The sequence below is a fragment of the Pseudophryne corroboree genome, chromosome 6 (assembly GCF_028390025.1).
Source record: "Pseudophryne corroboree isolate aPseCor3 chromosome 6, aPseCor3.hap2, whole genome shotgun sequence".
In the NCBI taxonomy this organism is placed as follows: Eukaryota; Metazoa; Chordata; class Amphibia; order Anura; family Myobatrachidae; genus Pseudophryne; species Pseudophryne corroboree.
Genome location: NC_086449.1, coordinates 512,241,034 through 512,261,420, shown reverse-complemented (window position 1 = coordinate 512,261,420; position 20,387 = coordinate 512,241,034). Strand labels below are relative to the sequence as shown.

The following is a 20,387-nucleotide window of genomic DNA, read 5'->3' as shown; positions in this document are numbered from 1 at the left end:
CCCAGTTTTTCTCAGGGAATCTGCAGTCATGTGGCCCTGGAACACATAAATTGCACTGGACCGGGGGGGGGGGGGGGGGCAGATGGCACCCTGCCCCCCTGCCCACCCAGCCCCTGGCTCTGTGTGCTGTAAAAGTTAGAGGGCGTGCTGCCGCCTGACAGCCCCCATTCATGGGCCGCTATACCATAGGCCGCTGTACAGTCAGTCGCAAAAGCAGAAAGGCACACAATGACTCGGAGACTAGGTAGGGAACAGGGCAGGCCAGAGGTGACAGCAGGAGACACTGACAGCCAGCATATGTGCAGCCGTCCTCTTATATAAAGAGGCACTGTACTGTATACTCTCTCACTGTCTGCTTTTAGCTGTGCAGCAGGGTTACTTCTGTCCTGCTGCACCACTCTCTGCCCCTTGCCCATGAAGCTACGCCCCTATATTTTTGGGGCACGCCGAAGGTGTGCACTCAGTGTCGGAATGGGGTATGAAGGGCCCAATGGGGGAATGCAGTGATATTGGCCCATACTAAGGGGTGTGTCCAGTCTACAAAGGGAGTGTGGCCAGCCTCCACAGAGGCTTGAAATGCACAATAGTCTTGAGCAGTGTAATGCAAAATATCTACCATGTATAATACAAGTGCACAGTCTGGAACCTGACCCCTAGAGGAAGGAGTGGGCTGTCAGGCAGTGGGGCCCACCGGTGGTTTCCCCTGTACCCCTGTGGGCCAGTCCGACCCTGTGTGCACTGTCCCTATTTAAACATGGGGCACCCAAAGAAAACTGTCACCCTCAGGTCCAATAGGTCTAAAACCGGCCCTGTCACCAATTTAGGATTTTGAAATATTTTTTTATTTCAAATGTAACATGCCACCAATTCAGTACAAGGAGGGGGCATCAAAACATACCCCTGCTCCAGGCACCATAACACCTGGCTACACCTCTGTGTACAGTACAGTGCCAAAGCAGCTACTGTAAGTGGATAGAAAGATACATAAACATAGATTTACTAAAGCTTCTAAAATGTTAATTGGTGGTATTACCCATAGCAATCAATCAGATTCTATCAATATCTAGGATGCAATTGAGAAATGATAGCAAGAATCTAATCAATTGCTATGTGCAACACTACCACTTTTCATTTTTAGTTGCTTTAGTAAATCTACCCCATGGTCTTGAAATACAAGGAACTAAATTTACTAAGCCGTGGGTTCTAAATCCTGGCCATTTGCAGCATTTGTATGGTGTTTTTTGCAGCCTGCCAGTTTACCAACTCCAAAACCACAGTTAAAGCACACTTAAATACATAAAAAAAATATATGATTATCACCTTTGATGTTTTAGACCACAGAGAAATAGAATAGAATAGAAAACCCTGATTTACAAGCAGGGGTTTTGAAAACCATTGCTAAACCTGCCCAAACAAGAATACACCTGCCTGTGACAGGTGAGTTTGGGAGAAGCACTGCACAGATCTCTATGATCTGTTTAAGCTCCACCCCTGTTGAGGTCTAAGAATTGGCCTTGTCCTGCCAAAATCAACACAATTGGTAGGTATGCATTTCAAGAGTAAAAGTGTGTATAAGATTTTGGTTGACCCCTATTATAAAATTCACCTAAACTGTCATCCATTCTTCATTGTATTCCCCATCACTCACATGCCTTTATTGATAATTAGTACAGTAAAGTGTGTAGCCATTGCATTCTAAGCATACTAGATCACAGGGGTTGGGTACTGCATCCGATGATCAGAATCAAGACATCAGTATCCCAATGGTGAAAATGCTGACAATTTTAGGTAAGAATTCTAAGGCTAACCCTACCTCCAACCCTAACCCTAGCACACCCCTGATGCAGCCTAACCCTATATGCCCCCTGCACCCTAACAATCTCCTTCATCAGTGTAACCCTGACCCCCCACAGCCTAACCATACCCTGCCACAGCCTAACCCTAAGCCTAATACATACCATTTGAAGTTGTTGTCATTTTAACCCAACAGGATCCCACTGACAGTATTGTGAGCATTGTGATACTGACCACCGATGCTGACTACATACCAGTTACAGTAATGACTGTAACTTAAATATGTACAGAAGGGATCCGGTCAGAATCCCGGCGGTCAAAATACCAATGCTGGAATCTTGACACTATTTAGCATCCTGAAAAGGGGCACAAGCCCGGTGCCAGAAAGCTGTTCACCAGGATCCTGAACGATTGTCTGCTGGACAGTCTGACAGGTAAGCCATGGGGGTAGAGGTTAGGTTTAGGCTGCAGGGGGGGTTAGGGTTAGGCTGCGGAGTGGGGGGATTAGGTTTTAGGCACCCCTGGGGAGATTTAGGGTTAAGCTGTGTGTGTGAGGATGTGGGTTTAGGTTTAGAATGCTAAAAATGGATAGTTAGGGGGCCATTGGGGGAAGTATACTTACCTACCCCTGTTGGGATTCTGAACATCGGAATGCCGCAGTTGGTATTCTGACAACCGGAATCCCGAATGTCAGCATTTCAATTCCAACCAGTGCAGAGAATGCAAGGCTTATGCATGGCCTAAGTGGCATAAGTGCTCACAAAGACATTCAAATGCGACCAGTATCAGTCTACCTGATCAGATAAATAAGACATTTAAAAAGCTCAGAAAATACTGTACTACTGTATATATAAAAACTGGCTAAAAAAAACTTTGTAATGCAGTAAATGAATATTGTTTTTTTAAGAAAAATACAAAAAGAGAAATGATACCTTTTGCAGTTTCATTCATTATAATTTATTCACACTAATGCTTCCTGGGTAAAATTTGATAAGTTACTGAGAGAGCTGTAATTGTTCATTATATAAAAATGCAACACTTTAATTAAATATGCTTTATATAAAAGGATTTTGGGCCTAATTCAGGTTGGATCACAATATGCGATCCAACCGCAATTTCTGAGAAAAAGATTCGGGCGCATACGCAGCGCTTGTCCTGTGCATGGACCTGCATTTTCTTCGGGGGCACCGCAGAATCAGGCAGAGGCGGTTGTGAGGCAGGAGAGGGGCGCCGCAAGGCTCCATTTCCAGGGAGGAGATGGAGCATTGCGGGGGCGGAAGCAGACAAATGGGGGGGGTCAGGGGCGTGATCAAAGCAGCTGCGTGATATCACACACAACCACCGCGATCAGGTAGATGGCGGCGGGTCTCCTAAGCTGCACCAGCAGGAGGCTTTCACAATTTCTGCTAACAAGCAGAAATTGCGAATCGTTCACAATTTCTGCTTATTGAAGTGAGGGAGGTTCCAGTCAGCATGCTGGGTGGCCTTACCCAGCAATGGGCGGCCCGCAGCATGTAATCCAAAAGATAACAAATTCTGCTAATTAGCAGAATTTGCTATCCTTACTGAATTAGGCCCTTTATACATTTTTGAAAATACCTCTCACCAGGTACTGTATTTCCCACTTCCATATTGCCTGTAATAATTGTTCCCAGCTGGTTTCATGAACTGCAGTAGCATATACTGTACACTCTGTTTACGCCAGGCAAACATGATATAGAATTATACACTAATTTCTTTTCTTTGCACATGTTTTTACTATGAAGCATCAATAATAATTCTCTAATACAGCAGAAACAACTCCCTATCTCACATACAGTACAAGATTGAAAAAAATAATTACGTTTTCTCAGTAGTATAGGACTGCATATGTTTGCAGCACCTGAACTATACTTTGCTTACAATAGAACACTCCCTCTCTTGCTATACACCTTAATGTTTTTTTTCTAACCATACAGCTAGTTGACTGGTTGGAAAAAATATCTGGTAATACTGTATATGGTAACAAATGAATATTTACCATATGCTCCTCAACATTGGAAAATGGACAAAAACGGGTTCTTCATACAAATTGTTTAAATCAACCAGATTTAACAAATTTGTCTAAATTACTGTTTTCATCTATTTTGAGTGTTTAGTAGAAAATGCTTGATTGTCATTTGTTCCCATACATTATCAGGTTTTCATTTAAATCAACTAACTGTTGGATAGTTTGAAAGATAATCTGAAGGTATATGGCCACAGGGCCGGTACTAGAATGTTTGGTGCCCGGCTGCAAACTATAAATCTGACCCCTCTTACAAATGGCAGAGGCAGTGGGGGACACTGTGGAGAGGCAGTGAGTGACAAGTAGTGGGTGCCCCTGGGAAGAGGCAGTGGGGGACAGTCAATAGGTGATGCTGGGGAGAGGCAGTGGGTGACTGACAGTAAAAGACAGTGGGTAGAGGCAGTGGGTGACATGGAAAGGGAGACAGGGAGAGGGAATAGATAATGAGGAGAAGCAAATGGTTATGGGGAGAGTCAGATGTTAATTGGGAGAGGCAGAGAGTAACGGGCCAAGGCATAAAGTGACATGGAGAGACAGGAGGTGATAGGAAGATGAAGGATGTGACAGGATAGAGAGGATGATGAAAAGGGTTACTGGCAGTGGGTCACAGGGAGGGTGATTGGGAGAGGGTGACAGGGAGAGGCAGAGGGTGACACTAGAGAGGGTGATGGGGAGAGGCAGTGGGAAGAGAGACTGGCATGAACAACAGATGGACAGAAAGGCTGGTGCAGACAGAAGGTGTACATAATGGCTGGTGCAGACAGATGATGGGCAGAGAGACTGGTGCAGACAGGGGATGGGTAGAGAGACAGCTGCAGACAGAGGATGGACAAAGGGGGTCATTCAGACCTGATTGCTTGCTAGCATTTTTTGAAGCGCTGCAATCAGGTCAGAACTGCACATGCATAAGCACCACAATGTATAAAGTGGATCGTTGCTGTGCGATGGGTTTTATGAAGAATCCATTCGCACAGCTGATTGCAAGGAGATTGACAGCAAGAAGGCGTTTGTGGGTGGCAACTGACCGTTTTCAGGGAGTAGTTGGAAAAATGCAGGCATGTCCAAGCGTTTGCAGGGCGGGTGTCTGACGTCAATTCCAGCCCCTGACAGGCTGAAGTGTTCGCAGCGGCTGAGTAAGTCCTGGGCAACTCAGAAACTGCACAAAGACAAGCGATCGCATACCTGCACAGCTAAAATACACTATGCGAACGCTGGACTGCAAAAAACAGCTAGCGAACAATCAGATCTGAATGACCCCCAAAGAATATGGCACAGAAGAAGGGATGAGAGTCTGGTGCAGACAGAGGATGGGCAGAGAGGCTAGCGTCGAGGTAGGGAAGAGAGACTGGTACAGACAGAGGATGGGCAAAGAGGCTGGTGCAGAGGTAGGGAAGAGAGACTGGTGCAAGCAAAGGATTGGCAGAAAGTCTGGTGCAGACAGAAGATGGGAAGAGAGGCTGGTGTGGAAGGCAAGTGAGGCTGGTGCAGACAGGATGCACAGAGAGGGTGTTGCAGACAGGATGATCAGAGAGACCCACGCAGAAAGAGGATAGGCAGAGAGATTGCTGCAGAGGAAGGGAAGAGGGGCTGGTGCATATAGAAGATGGACAGAGAGGCTGGTGCAGACAAATTATGTACAGAAAGGCTGGCGCAGACAAAGGGAAGAGAAGCTGGTCCATGAATGTATTTTTTTTTTGCTACAAAAAGTTCCCTTTGAAGTCTTATTGCAATAGTTTTTTCCCCACATTTGCTCCAAGATCAACTATTTGTAACACTTCACCCCCCCCACACACACACACATACACACACACACACACACACACACACACACACACACACACATTCCCCCCACCCCACCCACGAAAAATAAAATAAAAATCTTGACTGCTTCTTATCCTGCAGGGACCACTACTTTAAATGTGCTCTCTCCAGCTCTTCATCTGTTTTCATTAATCACAGAACAGCACTGTGGGTTTGCACTTTTGCATGGAAGTAAATAGCTGTTGTTGTTGTTGTTGTTGTTGTTGTTGTTGTTAAGAATCTGGGAATCTAATCAAATAGTCACTGTCATTGATGTACTATCTCTGGTGCCGAAAACAATTTGGCCAAACATGTATAAACATTCTGTCAGGCTTCACTGAAGTCTGACAGAATGTTTATATTCAGCCAGCAGTCTGCACAGAGTTAAGTGTTAGATACTCTTCACAAAGGTTATGTAGAACATAGGTAGCTCAAATGTAACATATAAATTAAATGTCTAATTTCCTAGGACTTCTATTTCCCTTTTTCTGCCTTTCATAGCTTTAGCAGAAATAGGGAATTGCATTATTTTGAAAATGTTAGCCAGTGTTTTGCTTTAGATCATGACCTACAAATGTCAGTATTTAAGACAGTATGTAATAAAGTCTATACATTATTCATAATATATATACATTCTAAAGGCTGGGGAAATATTAATGACAGAATTCTGTATACCTTCAATTTCATTAATGTGGACAGAGTACCTTTCGTCATATATTGTCTTAGCATTATTGTGCATTTTGTTTAAAATTGTAAAAAAATTGCTGCTGCTAATAAAATGGTATTTTCAAAGATCAACAAAAACAAAAAAAATCTATGACATATATTGTAAATTGAATTAGTTACTTTTGGTACACTTTTATTTCAATAACTTAGCCCTACAAATGGCTACTATATAAATGCTATATAAATATATATGAACAAAACATCATATAATACAATAAAAACATATAAACGTAAATAAAAATATTGTGTTTGTGGCTTCTTTGCAGTTGTATACTTTAATCATCATTCATTTCATGTACTCTGTAAGCATACTGTATAATGTTGCTATGACAAATAATTATATTGAATAATGCAAAGCTATTCATTTGTAAGTAGAGAATATGGAAAACAACTAATTGAGGTCAAATTGGACAAGCACAAATGCAACAAAGCTTTGAATTTTTGCACCCAAAGCACATTTATGTGCACTCCAACAGCTTCCAGAACTTTGTCTAATACTCTCGACTACTGAGACCACTTGGCCTTCTTCCTTTATTAGCTCAAGTGTCTATTTAGCTTTTCTTCTTTCACTCTCATTGTCCTCTTCAGTGCAGTGAAGGGATACAAAGATTCATTTTTCCATTTATATGTCAGGTTTGCCCATTTTAATCTTTCATGGTATAAATAATTGCATTCTTCAATTCATTCATCTGCAATGTATATGTATATATGCAAAACTACATACCTATTGTTTATGAGTTAAAGGGGATTCAACATACTTCCCCCAAACAATGTTATAATTTAATTCTGTCAGTTGAGAGTTCCTGGCCTGTGGGGACATGATAATATTATATGTGATGTTAACAAATGTCATCCTTCTTATCCAGCAATGCTTGGTGCTTCAGTTTTATCTAGTCATTTGCATTTAAAAATTGCTTTGGGAAAAGCGCTCTAAGATTCCATCTCCAGACATGTATGACTAATCTCAGGAAACATTCTGCCATCCCATGTAAAATGAAATGCATGCTTGTAAATGTGGAACATACTTATTCTTTCTTAGCCTTAGAACCTGAAATTATAGTACCATTAACTGTCTCTAAGATTGCCTACTCAATTTTCCTTTAAATATCATGCTGCTCAAATATCACTTATTCTGTGTCGTAATAGACACAACACCTTCAATCTGCCGATTATTCAGCTTAACACTCTATACCTCTTCATAACTACAATGTTTGAATTTCGAGCACCTAATGAAGTGGCAATACCTTTTGAGACTCTAAGATGTAGTGCTTCATACTTTCTGTAAATAAATGCACTCCTGCTGGAGTTATTTCACCACCTTCATGTGTGCAGTTTTGAGATTCGGAGGTCTATGTACTAAGCTTTGGAGAGAGATAAAGTGTATGGAGATAAAGAACCAGCCAGCCAACTTTTGGCTGTCATTTTTTCAAACATGGCCTGTAAAATGACAGGCTGGCACTTTATCTCTGTCCACTTTATCTCTTTTAAAGGTGTAGTAGATAGGCCCCCTGGTTTGCTTCATGTTTGTTTTCATAGACATAGGCTGGCTTCTTGAAAAGAGGGAAATGCTTCAAAATATACTATTTTAGTTTATATATCCTATTGCATTTACAATCCCCATTGAATATGTTCCAAAATTTCTGACTTTTTTTTTGTAGAAATGTCACAATGTACAGTATGTAATAAATTCTAGTCCTAAGGATGTACTAATGATATTACTTGTTTGTTACCAGTTAGTCATAACTGCACATTTATAATGTGGCCATTAGCATATTGAGTTCTCTTAAATGAAGGGACGTCTTTTCTTTCAAAGACCTGGCCATACGATTAAGATAAGACTGCTGGCATACCATATCAGATATGTAAATCCTATCACATTTGAATTGTACACAATGTATGACTGTGCTTTCAATTGTTCACATTTGAAAAAACTTCAGGTATGAAGCCAGCATGTCAACTAACTGCAGCGCTGGCATGCCGAGTGCCTTATTCATATGTTGCCTATCTGTTGACCCAAGAAGTGCTTGATTGTATTACATTGATAACTTGTGTACCTATAATAGAAGAAAAAAGTACCAAGGATTACTATAATCCCATGATGAATTATTTATATCTATGCCATATATGGTAACTGCAGCACAGTCTACATGAAATTATAGTGTTTCATATTTTTATTGAATAAATTGCATATATAAGAAGGTGCTATTTTGGAGGATTTAAACTACTACCTAAGAAAACATTTATACTGGATTTACTTTTTTGGGGTATTGTACCTTTTAAATATGCTTATCAATATATTTGGTGGTTTTTTTTTTTAAATCATTAATACAGTTTGGTGGGTTAACACATAATGCATGCACTGTACTAAACATTAACATTTTCTAAATACTGATTAACATTAAGTACAATGTTCATATAAATGGTACTATTTACTAGTCAGTCTGAATTTCCATGTTAAAAGATCCCTTGCACTGAAAACCAATATAGGTGCAGGCCACACTCAGTCTAAGGCTAATACTTCAGTACAAGGGCAGAGCTACCATAGTTGCAGGGACTGCAGTTGCTATAGAACACAGAGCCGAGAGGGGTCCACCTTTCCTGTCACAATTACATGTGTTATAGACAAGGGTGTAGCTTCCATAAGTGCAGGGAGCACAGCTGTTATAGAGCTCAGAGATGGGAGGGGCCCACCTTCCCTGTCACAGTTACATGTGCTATAGACAAGGGTGTAGCTACCATAGGTGCATGGAGTGCAGATGCTATGGGGCCAGAGATGGGAGGGGCCCACCATCCCTGTCACAGTTATGTGTGTTATAAATAAGGGCGTAGCTACCATAGGTATAGGGAGTGCAGCTGCTATGGGCCCAGAGCTGAGAGGGGCCACCTTCCCTGTCACAGTTACATGTGTTATATACAAGAGTGTAGCTACCATAGGTGCATGGAGTGCAGCTACTATGGGCTCGGAGCTGGGAGGGGCCACCTGCCCTGTCACAGTTACATGTGTTATATACAAGGGCATTGCTACCATAGGTGCAGGGAGTGCAGCTGCTATGGGGCTCATAACTGAGAGGGGCCCACCTTCCCTGTCACAGATGCACCATTGGTTGATACATAGGGGACCTTAAAAACTTTTGCCTTGGGTTCCAAAATATATCTTGTTATGCTCCTTGACCTGCTCATTGTAATGTAGTATAAACTGAACAGTAGAGCCTTAGAATGTCACATATAGAAATCTGAACTAGGGCACCGTAATGTGCCACAATATGAAGTGAAGGCACTATAGTGTGGTATATTATGAATTGGGGCACTGTTATGTGGCACAGTATGAAGTGGGGGCCCTATAGTGTAGAATATTATGAACCTGGAGCACTGTCTATCATAATGTGAATTGGGGATATTGTGTGGCATAATGTGTACTGGCATCCCTGCAATGTGACATAAACTAGGGCACAACTATGGGGAATAACAATAACTAGGGCACTATTATGTTTTGGAAAATCAACTAGGGCACTATTATAACATTTACAGCTGTGAAGTGGTGTCTCTCTAGAAGTATTGAGACAGGTACCCATTCAAAATGTTACTATAGGGCCCACAAAGTTCTTGATATGCCCCTGCTACAGTATATGTTTTAGTCAAAACAATTGTGTGTGTTCCAGTCTGTAACAACATTTTGTAAAGGATTATATCTCACTTGCAAAACAGAAATATCTAATATCAATATAATTGTATTTTAAATTGATGCATTCTTTGAAATGTAATATAAAATACAGAATAAAATTTATAATAAGCTTTGCACAATCAATACAAAAATTTGTGGCTAGAAGTCACTCTTATGCGCAGAATCCTCTCATTACTTTGGAGGCAATAGAACCAGGTTATTAGTTTCTCCCAGTAAATGCACCTTTTTGCTACTGTCTTCTCTAATTGAGATGATAACCATCAAATATAGTTGTCGCCTGGTGCACCTTCCTGCCTTGTCACGTTTAGCAGTCATGGCACTGTTGTACAAATTTCTCCACTAACAGTCACATTAAAACATCCCTCCCAACATTTAAAAAATCTGACCTAAGACGAATCACATTCCTTTGGCACATGCAAGCTAAAGGGGCCTAGTATAATGCCTATGAGGAAACACTCTTGGTTTATGACATTTTGGAAGTGTGACCTCATGTCACATCCTTATTTCTCATTACACAGGGGGATTACTCAGAGCTTTTGGAACTATTGAGCAGACTCAAGCATCTCCCGGTTTGGATGCTACTGTATGCAGAGCAGTGGTGACAGAGTGCCTCCCCTACCTCCCCCCTGCCCATGGAACACTGCGGCCCATGGGTGGAACAGGGGAACAATGTCTGAAAAGCAGTTCAGAAATGAGTAAAGTTGGGAGATATTTTATACTTGTAGGTGCACCATCTTGTATAAATGGTGCTGATTCTAAGTTGGAAGCAACGCAAAAATAGCAAGTAACTTTGCACCTGGAAAACCCATTATGCAATGCAAAGGGAGCACTTACAGTACAAACATTTTTTTTTTGCATGCATGTTGGCTGCTTTTTCATGTAGCCCTCAAATGCTGGGTAGCATTCTTTTAACACTGCAATTTACATTTAAGTTAGGACATGCCCCTCCCAAATCTAAATCTCTCTGCATTTTTTAAATCTGCCCACCTGTGGTGCAACATAGGGGGTAATCCAGACCTGATTGCTAGGGTGCATTTTTTGCATCCCTGCGATCAGTTAGTCGCCGCCTACAGGGGGATGGTATTACCTATGTGCAGGTGTGCATTCGCTATTGTTGGAGACCTGCACAAACATCAGTTTGTGCAATCTCTGCACTGGCAAGAACTTACTCAGCCGCTGCGTTGATCGGGGCCGGAGCGGATGGCAGACACCCTCTCTCAAAACACCGGATCCCTCCTGCATTTTCCCGGACACTCCTACAAAACGGTCAGTTGCAACCCACAAACAGCCTCTTCCTGTCAATTACCTTGCGATCGCTCGTGCAATCACTTTTTTCAGACCATCACGTCGCTATGCACTGATGCCCGGTGCAGTCGTCCGACACGCACAGCAGCAATCAGGTCTGAATTACCCCCATAGTTTTGTCATGGTGCAAAGTTGCTTGCACTTTTTTGCTTTGCTCTTAACTCAGAGTGAGGACCAATATTTAGAACTAGATGAACCAGTCATCTATATAATGCCATAGCTCCACTTGTTGATTCTGAATTAAAACTTGCCCTTTTCACCTGTATAATAATATTATACTGGATTTTGCAAATCCAAAAGTTCAACATACTAATTAATTTTGTTTCTTTAGGTCTTTTTTTTAACTAATCTAAACTTGCCAATTCATTTTCCCAGTGGACTTAAAAAACCATTCTACCTTGTTAAATTACCCTTTTTCCAGCTAGATTAAAATTAAAAATATTGCTGATTAGAAGTTTGTTTTTATTTTCTGGCAGGAAAAGAGTTAATAAATGTAATAATAATGAATAGCAAATCCAAGATAAAAGATTAATGTAGAGAACTGTCTTGATTAAACCATTGTATTGTCACGTTTGATGTATTCTTCTTTATATCAACATTTCTCATTAGTGCGGTGAACAGACATCAACAAAACCCACTAATGAAGAATCCCTAATGGTTCTCAGAGCAATTGACTAAAATGTTTTCCTTGTTCTCATTTACAATTTAAAGGTAGCAGTCTCACTTAGTATGCATATTAACACTCACTGGAGTCAAAATATAAGCAATTGATTTAATAACAAATGATCCCATTTAGGTGTGTGCTTGGAAGTTTTTTTGCACAATATTTTTTCTTTTTCTGACAAAAACTTGTTTTGATAACTTTTTGTTATCGCTGTTTTTACTTTATGTGCATTTGGTGACCTAGCTTTAGATGTTTTTACATCAACAAACCTTATACAGTGTGATCACCCTGCATTTATATTTAGTGTTATTGGAAATCCTGCAAGTTTAATGTACAGACTTGTAAATTGCAAAAACTTGAGTGATTTAAGAGTTGTTTGTTGGTGTCTCATATTTCATTTAAATAGAGAGATGCGCAGTCTGTATTATGTTGTATTGAATGCTAATTTCAAACTGAAATCTAGTACAGATTAATAATAACTCTTTAAAAATAATATTTGTCGTAGCCACGGAGATAGTCCTCCATATATATTAAAAAAAAAATAATTTAACAACTTTTGTCTAAAGCCTCTTAATTGTAAGTGATAATGAACTGGCTGACTAGCCACTCACTGATCTACGTTCTTTCCATAAAGAAGGTGGTCCATTCTGACAAGTTAAGCACATTATAGTGGAACAATATATATCTTCTAAAGTAAATAGTCACAGTATATGCATGCAGGAAACAGTATGACATTAAAAAACAAACTCATAATGGGACATGGCCCCATTAAGTAGCTGGGGAGTTATTTGACAGTTTCCATTACATTTTAAGAATGCAATGGTTTAAATTTCTCATGACAATGTGAGGAACTAAAGCTAACAAAGATATTTTTAATGTAATAATATTGAAACCATTACTATTTGTATCTGGAGCAAGATAACAGTTCCAAATGAATACATATGATTTACTGTCAGATTGGATGCTAGCCGTCACTATACCAACAGTGGCTTTCCATCTGTCGGAATCCTGGCAGCAAGGCAGCAAGTCCTCATGCAGGCTCGCTGCACTCACCGCGCTTTGGTCCCGGTTGCTCACCACAGGTTATATTCACACTCGGTTGGTGGGATTCCGGCCAGTGGCATATCACCGTCTCCCGGGATTCTGGCATCAGTCTCCTGAATGCAGGGATCTAGACAGCTGGTATACTAACTGTATCCCATTACAAGAGATAATCACTCTTCATTACCAGTGTTATTTATCTACTCATAGCACCTATCACAGTTAAGATTAATTTTAACAGCTGCACTCCACACAATTTGGAATATAGAGTAGTGCTCATACAGCCTTAAAATTAATTTCTATCTTATAATAATTACAATAAAAAGAGTACAGTAATATCTTAACAATATTCTCTATGAACTTTTGTGATAAAATGTTTACTTTCTCTTCATCCCTTACTCTATAATTTCCACAAAGTAGACTGTAAAGTAATGAATATTTCATGGTAGAGTGCTGTCAAAAAGCCTATTTAGCTTCTTTAATATCAACAGACTCTCTTAACTCACCAGAATCTTACTGGAAACATCAACTCACTTCTCAGAAAACTATCACCATCTTCCATCCTTAGTCATACTCCATGGCTTTGCCGTCTACTTCAAAAACAAAATCAACACAAGTTATTGCTTTTTGCCAGACCCTTCATGATTCATGCACCTTCTTTTGCACTGTTTTGCAATTCTTAATCCACACTCATCTAATTGTTTTACCCCATTACTTGCCTCCTTATTACTCATCCCTCTCACCTTCTCTGCTTTCTTTCTCCACTGCATGATATCCTCTAACTTACCTCTTAATTTTCTCCCCACTGGCAAATTCCCATCTTTCTTTAAATACAGGTTTAGCCCATCAATACTAAAGAAACAAGTTCTTGACCCAGCATCTCCAACTTTTGCCCAATTTTCTCATTTTTATTCCCTTCAAACTACTTGAGCATATTGGGGCTGATGCAGATTTGAATGCAGGTTTGCTTGCTGTGCATGTCTTGCAGTTTTGCACACTTGCATGCTCTGGAATCACATGTATGCAAGTACAGGTGTTGCAGAACCATACACTCTTCAGTTCTCTTTTCACTTGTGACTAACTGAGTGAAACTGGGGTGTAATGGGTCATTCTCACATAGGCTAGTGTACACATGCACATAAAAATGTACACATATGCCTGTTTTCAGAGTCATCTTTTACACCAAGGATAGGGGTGGCACAAAAGTGCACTGATAATGATGACAGCATTGTAACCATACAATATAATAGGGGTGGTATGTCACAGATATGTACAATTCTGTATATAAGCAACAATACACATTTAGTTCCCTGTACACAATGCAGGAACAAATTTATCAATCTTCTAGTTAACTCAGCAGCTGAACTGTTGCGATATGAAATGCAGGACTGTGAAGTATCCACAATGTTTTTTAGTGAGGCATCAGTCCTTTACCAAGATGGCCACTGTCTGTTCTTCTGTGTATGAGATACCTGTTACTGTTAATTGCCACTACTGCTACCATCATACATTGTTGGCTGAAGTGATAAAGTGGAGCTTGATTGGATCATACACAGTACTTCATCATCCAGATTCTGAGTCTATATAATGGAGTACGCATAAAGGTTGCACAAACATACTACTGCTCAATAAACCATTATACTGGTTAAGTACTGTGCTGTTTGGTGATATTTGATCTGTTGTACACTATTACTCTGATAATTACCAATGCCAAATAGTACACACATAAGAGGGGTGTGCAATAAGTTTCTGAATGCACAAAAAGTGTTTTATTTACAAAATGGACATCATTTTTTTTTCAAAGTATTCACCAGAGGAGTCTACACAAAGTTGCATGCACTCAAACCACTTAGTGAAGCAGCTGGACCAGTCCAAAGCAGGTACATCTTCTACATGCTGGATGAAGGTCTTCACTGCAGCTTCAGGTGACTCAAAGTGAATCCCACACATTTTGTATTTGATGTGTGGGAACACAAAATCCACCACTTTTCCTTTGTGGGTAGGTGAATTGTCAATATTTTCAAGGGCACCATGAGCGTGAGTTCTTTGATGATGTCCGGAAATGCCTTCAAGCAGTTGCAGCAGGCATTGGTTAGTGCACAAGTCCCCAGTGATGGTGCGCTGCTGTCTGGTGGTACAGTAGATACATAACCAGTCTTGGCCACAAAAACATTAACAATCTGCTTGCCCACATGACACTCACATTTGAACTTTTGTGGTGGTAGAAATCCAACTGGGGTCCACTGGCCTGACTGTTGTTTGGTCTCTGGGTTGAAAATGAAAATTCAGGATTTACTACTACAGATGATCTCTCCATACAGAGTTTGAGTGACTGCCGTCAAACCTGTCCAACATGTCACCCACCCACCTTCTGCTCTCAAATCAGCTGATGGGGCACCCAGCATGCAAAATCCTTGCTCAGGACAAGCTTTTTGTGGAGTATTAATTGGATGGTTTCCAATGAGATGCATATTTCCATCTCTAACTCAGTCATGGTCACCATGGCATCCACCTCAACTATGACCCACATGGCAGCAACATTGTTCTCGGTGATGGCAGACATAGGATGGCTGCAGCATTCCTCATCTTCCAGGGACTTTCTCCCATGGCAAATTTCTGCCAACCACTCAAACACAGTGGTTTGGGATGATGATTCCTCCACAAAAGCAGCTTGCTATCAGTTAAAACTCTCCTGTTGTCACAGACCACTCTTGTAGTTGAAGAAAATCATGACTCTACAGTGGCTTCTGTTGAGCTCCATAACGAGTTTTTAAAGGAAGGGAACATGCTGAATTCTTCAGTGTGCAGTGCATCTTATATACAGTTCTGTGCCTTGACATTTGGCAATAATTTTATCCAGAGATTACCAGACCTCATTCAGCAAGGATTGCAGTTGCTGCTAAAAACCAGTTGCTGTGACCAAATAGTTGCCACCCAGAGAGAGAAAAAACACCCATTGCAGAAATTGTGAATGCATCGCAATGTGTGTTCTGATCGCAAAACCACAAACAACTATCGGAACATCGAAGATTTTTCCCATCTGCGCCAAGCAAGGTCATCCACAATTCTGGTGAAGCAAGAGGCTGGAAGTGGTCATCACTGATATTAGTCCTCCTTAAAAATGCCTGGGCATGCCTGCATTTTTTCAGGCACACTCAGAAAATTGCAGGTTTCCACCCAGAAACGCCAGCTTCCTGTCAGTCAAACAGCAGCTGTATTGCGATTTTGATCTGTATGCAATTTCTGGCACTATTTTCCTGTGCATGCAAATGCTGCACAAAGGCAGTCTTTCGATAATTGGGCAGATTGCGATTCTCAAATTTTGCAATCCAACCTGAATAAGGCCCACCATTTACAACCAGGCAGTCAGATTATGTCTACTCTAACTATGCACTGCACATCTTGAAAGTTATTGCACACCCCTCATATTCAACATAAACCACTATGTATATATGTGTATCTTGGTTTCTCTCCTCTTACCAATATTCTATTATGACTGCCCATAATTATAGTAAGTAGTTCAAAGTTAGAATATATTTCAAGGATCACTTCTTTACCCTTTGCCACTTTCAGTGCTTCTGATCATCTTTGTCTCCTTCACTCTATTAACAATCATAATACACCTTTTCAATATGACTATCTCCTTTCCTGAACTGCCTTCTCACTGTATCAATGTATTCTCGTAGTAGACTAATTTACTCATTTGGTCTTTTTTTTTTGTGCCGTTGAGTCCCACATCTAACTAAGTTCTTTACTTCTGTACCATTTACTTTGACCAACTGTCTACCAGGTATTTTCACATGGATGTTGCAACCTTAACCTGTCCAAAATATAGCTGATTACTGTACATTGCCTTTTCCAAGAATCATCATTTCTTATTCAAATTTTCCAGACAACATTACAATTTCCTCAGTTTTCCAAGTCTGCTGCTATGATGTTACCCTTTACTCCACTATCTGCTTTACTTCTCATGTCCAGTCTCTCTCAATTTCATATCAATTCCACCTTCACTTTATTGCTAGAATTCAACTTTCCTTACACAATATGCAATGAAAACTTTTATCCATTTGTTCATAATTTCTTGACTTGACTACTGCTGTCTCCTACTATCTGATATACCAGTTACTCCAATTAAAATTATTCACACTTACCTGTAAAGCCAATAACACTACCTTACCTCCTCTCTGACATCCACCTGCTACCTACAAAACTATGACATTTCCTACATTGCCTGCTCACATTTGTTGCATCCATCAAATCTTCCATATCTCACTCTCAACTACTTACACTGCCCCTTGCCACTCACACTCATTTCCTATAACTGCAAAAATTGTACATGAAGTAGGCTCAGTTTTCCCCATTATCCTGAGATATGTTTCACATTAATGACAATAATAATAATAATAATAATAATAATAATAATAATAATAATAATACTACAACAGTAATACAACAGATGGTAAAATAAAGGAAGGAAGGAATGGAAAGAGATTAGGGTGCAAATTAGCCCAAAAGCACTGGATTTAGCAACGAAAAGTGACTAACCCTGGCTAAAGTCCAAGCCAAGCCATGAAAAGTCCTGTTTGGGCACCCATGTGCCCAAACAGGACTTGTTCATGTGATAGAGAACTCCAATGGGGGTGCGAACTGTTCCAAATTATTTCATGTTTTTATAAAGTGTAGCATAGTATTTAGGTACAATATACAAAGCTCTACAACTGCACTGTACCTGAGGGCAACTGACACTATTAACCTTAAAGAGTTGTATGGGAAATAGGTTTTGACATAGGTGAAGACCAGACTTCCATTTCTATATGTTTATTAAATATCTGGTGGCATACAGTACATATGGTGAACAATCCAAAGAGAGAAGGTAGGTAAATGCTGACAATGACAATGTCTACATTCATAATGGTGACACTTACGATGTCAGCATTATTCCATGGGAGTGTTTTTCCTCCCTGATCTTGCTTTAGGACACCTGCATTTTGGATTGACAGGTGTAGAGCCCCAGTCAAAATCCAACCTGCCACTGTCCCCAGAATGTAAACATGTGAATCATTGACATTGTTAGAATGTCAACATTAGGGTTGGGTATGGAAATATTTGGGCTGCTGGACGGAGGTTAGGGATAGTTTGCAGTGGGGAGCTTACAGTTAGGCACTAGAGGGAGGGTTAGGTGTAGATATTAAGGTTAATGATAGGGCAGAAATACCAGAATACTGGAGAATCGGAGGTCTGACCAAGAAGTGATGATCACATAACCGATGTCACTGGAGCTGCAGCAGCCATTTAGAGCAGCTCCGGATCTTATATATATATATATATATATATATATATATGAAATACCTCCCCTTCCCACCCTGATGCACGTCTCTCTCTCTCTCTCTCTATATATATATATATATATATATATATATATATATAAATATATATATATACAGTATATATAGAACAAGATCTGTGGGTGCTAATGATTTTTGCTAATGTCTAGTTTACAATCAAATGCATAATAAAGCATACAAGTTTAATAAAAAGTTTGACACATTCCAAATCATATAAAAACTGTTTATTGTAGAGAAAGAAACTACATACATATACAGCTAAAACTTAAAATCATCTGTTCTCACCAATACATTTGAACATTCTCAAGATTTCCCAGATTATGTCCACTTGTGATCAGCACCAGGCATCCGAATATGATGATATAGATGACATTCATAAAATAACTGATTATATATATATATATATATATATATATATATATAGAGCACACAGGTCCGGCGGCACTCAAGCAGACTGATACGGGTAGTAATGCAAAATCCATCGCATTACTACCCATATCAGTCTGCTTGAGTGCTGCCGGACCTGTGTGCTGTGTAGGGTAGGGCCGTCTACCCACGGAGGGCACAGCAGCAAGTAATTACCTGTATCCAGTATTGAGCGCCGGGTGAATAGTTTGTCCATATATATATATATATATATATATATATAGATATATATATATATACACACACACACACACACACACACACACACACACACACGTCCAATATTACCTGACACTCCAATGTGTAGCATTAAAATATACTTGCCTGGGTCAGATCTTGAATTTTTTTTACTTTATTTCAACATTTCAGGCATACGCCCATCATCAGAAAACTACGGGTATATGCCTGAAACGTTGAACTAAAGTAATGTTTCTGACAGTGCGGAGTGCCGCCATCACAATATATATATATATATATATATATATATATATATCTATATCAGGCAGATGGAAAATAATACATTTTGAACATTTAAATCTAAACCAAAGATTATTATTACGTATTTTTGCAACATGTTTTACACATACTGTTATTCTTAAAAGTCTAAAAATTAAATGTACAAAGTATAATCAATTTTTGTCATAAAAGGAAACAATAGTAATAAAAATGTTACATGCTTTCTAAGATAGTTATACAATTATGTTTACAATAATAACAGCCACAACACACTTCACATATAGGCTAACTTTAACATGTTCATTCTTGAATCTTTTTATCTGTAGTGAAAGGAAAACATTGGGGATCCAGCACCTTGCTTTTAGAATATGTTAGTACATTTCAGTTTGTGTTCTGTTCTGGAACAACAGGCAAATGTGATGTAAAAGCAACCCATGGCTTTAGAAAAAGAAAAGGAATAGAGCACAGCTGAGAAGTTGATAACTTAAATATATGCATATATGAGCATTATAATGAAATTGCCTTAATTGATAATGTAATTTGCTGACTGTAAATTAATAATAATTTAACTGTCAGCATTTCATATTTAGTCTGCCCTCTATGGTACATGCTAAATATGGACATATTGATTATCAGGCTATATTACTGGTATTTTTTGTGTAGACATTTCTTCTATTTTAATATGCCTACTTTATACTAAAGAATCATCTATTCAGACTTGGGTTGTCATAAGAGTACTGCTGGCAACATTTTACATTGGTTTCCTCTTGAACTGATTCAGCTAGGCATGTTATGTGTGAATATACTCTACATTTTTTGACCTCAGAGCACTACAACATCCAGCTTGTAAATTTTGTTTTAAGAGATTCACACCTTCACTTTTCTAACATACAAAAAGAAATACTCATCCCATGTTGGTACAGTACCAGAGTCTTTGCTAGCTCCTGTGCAGATGCTATTTTAGAGAAGCTATGGCATCACCAGACACAAGTAGTGTATTAAAGAAGGGGTTTGGTTGATGCACTGGTGCAGAAAATTGCATCTAAATATGATGCAATGGTAAGTCCTCCAGCCGGTTTAATTTTTGAAAATTTTTTCATC

The 20,387-nt window shown here is 39.7% G+C and overlaps 1 protein-coding gene across 1 annotated transcript in view; it reads left to right on the top strand.

Annotated features, from left to right (window-relative positions):
* TRHDE (thyrotropin releasing hormone degrading enzyme) overlaps positions 1–20,387 on the top strand; it is a 992,175-nt gene that overhangs the window by 389,170 nt on the left and 582,618 nt on the right. The window lies entirely within an intron of this gene.